The sequence below is a fragment of the Crocuta crocuta genome, unplaced genomic scaffold, assembly GCF_008692635.1.
Source record: "Crocuta crocuta isolate KB4526 unplaced genomic scaffold, BGI_CrCroc_1.0 scaffold3, whole genome shotgun sequence".
NCBI lineage: Eukaryota > Metazoa > Chordata > Mammalia > Carnivora > Hyaenidae > Crocuta > Crocuta crocuta.
In genome coordinates this window covers 3,950,194-3,953,797 of record NW_027529934.1, presented here as the reverse complement: position 1 = coordinate 3,953,797, position 3,604 = coordinate 3,950,194, and the positions used below count along the sequence as shown (strand labels likewise).

At 53.0% G+C, this 3,604-nt stretch overlaps 1 pseudogene; it reads right to left on the bottom strand.

The window, feature by feature from the left end:
* Positions 1-1,048: 1,048 nt before the first annotated feature.
* Positions 1,049-2,035, bottom strand: LOC144230944 (small ribosomal subunit protein RACK1 pseudogene; annotated as a pseudogene).
* Positions 2,036-3,604: the final 1,569 nt, after the last annotated feature.

Genomic DNA, 3,604 nt, shown 5'->3' with positions numbered 1-3,604 from the left:
AAGTAGGGGAGCCCTGACTTTTCTCCCAGCCCCAGAAACCTTAGTGGGAAGCTCTGAAAGGGCTTCACAGAAGCCAGGCAGGAACGGGTAGGGAAACAGAGCAGTCTCCCTGGCCTTGCCTTATTCTGGTCTTTGCAGCTTCCCCACACCCTGCTCCCTGGCTGACCCTCACCTTTAGGACAGCGTTCAAATCCTCTAAGGCCATCAGGAGCCCCCAGCGACGACCTGCCCAGCATCGGCCTGTGGCCTCTCTGGGTGTCTCCAGCCTTACAAATGACAGTGCACAGAGCAGACAGCCCCCAAGTCTCCCTTTGTTTTTGCTGCCATGTTTTCTCCACCCAGAATTCTCTCTCAGGAATCAGGACAAGTGGTGCTTTCTTGGGGAAGCCCTTCCTGATTCTCTATCCACTCTAGCCCCTTCCTGTGTCCCTCTGGCATCCCACAGGGACCTCCGTCAAAGCCCTTGCCGGTTTACTTTGCCATCGATTGGTGTGCTCTTTCTCCCTGCCACCACATCACGCTCATCTTCAGCTCCCTGGCGCCAGCACAACCCCCACAAGGTAGGGAATGAAAAGTGCCTGTTTTTGGAAATGAACTCTTGGACTGTTTGTTGAAATTTTAGATAAAAATAAAATCTGAATTAGATCCAGACTGAAAATTCTCCTCCCGGAAGTGGTGATTTATTTCTCTCCTTCCCCTCTCCTTTCCCAGGGGAAAACGGGTCAGGGGCAAAGCGTTGCTGATACGTCAGAAATCCAGGGGGAAAGACATTCCCTGATAAGAAGCGTTTGCTGATGTCTGTGGTGTAAACAGTGTCATTTGGGTCAATTTCAAGCTACCTGCATGATGTCACGTGGAAGCAAGTTGAGAAGAGATACACAAAATCGACTCTCCCAGCCTGTGCGAGCCCGCTCCAGCGCACACTGGCTCAGAACACACGTGTACCAAGGACAACAGGTGACTGGGCTAATAGTAGCCTGTTGAGGCACAGGTCCCCTGCCTGACCATATCGGACCGGCCAGCCTCTCTCTCTTTTTTTTTTTTTTCTTCAGCAAACCAATGTTTTATTTCTAAAGCTCTGCTGTATATTTCTAGTGGTGCTGATGGGCACCTGCCACACGCACACCAGGTTGTCTGTGAAGCCATCAGGAGACCAGGTCAGAGAGGTACACTGGGGTGACTCTGCCTTGCTGCTGATACTGATAACTTCCTGCTTCAGTTCATCTACAATGACCTTGCCTTCCATGTCCCAGATCTTGATGCTGTGGCCCGTGGCAGCACTGAGCCAGTATCGGTTAGGACTGAAGCACAGGGCATTGATGCTGTCCCACCATCTAGTGTCCTCGTTGCAGTCCCACAGCATGGCCCGGCCATCCTTCCCTCCAGAGTGACAGTCACCTTGTTCAGGTAGCCCGTGTGGCCGACGTGATCCGTCTTCAGCGTGCAGGCTCCCAGGTTCCACACCTGACCAGCTTGTCCCGGCCGCAGGAGACAACGATGGGATTGCTGCCATTGGGTAAAAGCGGACACAGGACACCCACTCCGAATGGCTCTCGTCCTGGACAGTATATGTGCATACACCCAGAGGATTCCACAGCTTGCTGGTTTTATCTCAGGAGCCAGAGACAATCTGGCGGTTGTCGGAGAAGAAAGCCACACTCAGCACATCCTCGGTATGTCCTACAAATCCGCCTGTGGTGGTGCCGGTTGTGAGATCCCAGAGATGAAGGCCTCCATCCCAGGGGCAAACTGGCCGTCTGAGGAGATGACCACCACGTTCCTAACAAAGTGGGAGGGAGCCCTGAGAGCGCGCTGTGGGATGCCAGGCTTGGCCTCATCCCTGGTCGGCTTCCACATGATGACGGTTTTATCTCGAGGGGCAAAGAGTATCATGTCCCAGAACTGGGGAGTGGTGGCGACCTGAGTCACCCAGACGTCGTGGCCCTTGAGGGTGCCACCGAGCGTCATCTGCTCGGTCCTGGAGTGCAGGTGTCACCACGGCCACAAGGATGGGGTTGGATGGACTAGCACCCCGGCCCCGGCCCTGTGGAGGGGAGTCTGACTGGCCACTCTTGGGAGTCTTGTCCGAAACTGCCCCCCTGGGCACGCTTCCTGGGACTGCCTAGCGCAACCAGGCACCCCTTCAGTATCGATGAGGTGAGTCTGGACTGCAGTTAACCTCTTCCCGTTGCCACCACTCATTCACACTTTACATGTACACCCTCACAATTGTTCTCGTTTCACAGCCCGCTTGTTTCTTTTCCGTTTTTCCTCCTTTCCTCAACTGGATTATAAGCTCTGTCAGGACAAACGCCATCTCATCGATTTCTCTTGGATCTTTCTCTCATCCGGCACAAGGCTGTGCATACAACAAGTGCTTAATACAGAATTAGTGCTGGGCTGGAATGCCCATCTGGAGGTCGAGTCACAGAGACTCAGTGAGCACCTCTGGGGTGTCTGTATGTGGTCACCTCATCTGCTTGCCCCGTCTCTGGCCCCTGGCCCAGGCTTTGGGTTCTACCCCTGCCTCCTTCCCCATCCGCCACCAAACATCAGGCTTCCATTCCGCTGCCCCGCCACCTCCCCCCCACCCCCCGTGATCCTGCTTCCAACTTTGCAAATACTGTCTTGCTTCTGCTCACGGCTTCTGCAATGTCAATCGCCCCTCCCGGTTTGCCCCTCACTGACAGTGTGACATCATGCATGGATGACTAGATGGAAAGGATGATGATGGAGGAAGAAGCAGAACAGATCGCTGGCCCCCAGACTCGCCAGACAGGCTGCTCGTGGTAATAGCCACCCACCATGTCTGCGCCTTGCTGTTGCTTCTGACTGTGAATTCTTAAACCAGCCTCCCGGGGGCCTATACCCACGCCCACCTTATTCAGCGGTTCCCAACAGATACCTGTTGACTACCTAACGTGTCTAGTAATGAGTTCCTAATCATAGACTGCATTTTGTAATCTTTCCAACTGCGCGTGACAGGTCCCTTGGCTGAATCTCGGGCACACCTCTGGTCAGCGTCTCTCGTTGCCTTGATCACAGTTCCCCTGGCTGAATCTATTTGTGTCTTTGCCTTTGCCACTACCTCGGTGAGGTGGGAGCCTCTCGCGAGTGACTTTTTATACATTACTACCTCTGTATTTCCGGCATCCCTCGAAGGCAGGGTTCGTGGTTAGTAAAGCTCAGTGGGTATTTCTGATTTGGTTTGATTCACGAAATGGAATGAAATGGCTAGATAAAGATGGATGAATGAGCTATTAATACATTGGTTCTGCAAATTTCCCCGCAGTGCCTGGTCCCTACTTCTTCACAGAATAGACCTTCAGTGGATGCTGTTGACATGCCTTTTGATGTGTTTGAAAACGCAGAGTGAAGATTCCTGGTGAGTGAGAGGTTTTCATTTGCTCGATGTGTTTTGGCTTCAAACCCTAATACAGTCCTAGCCCCCGAGGTTTCAAAACCAGAACTGAAACCATCTGCCTTCTAGAGCCAGGTTGCCACAGAGAAGGGCCTAGAGAATAAAGTGCTTCTGAATGGCTCCATCCGAGGCGTATCTGAAGACAGAAAATTCCAAAGGCTTTCCCGGACGGCCTCTAGGATG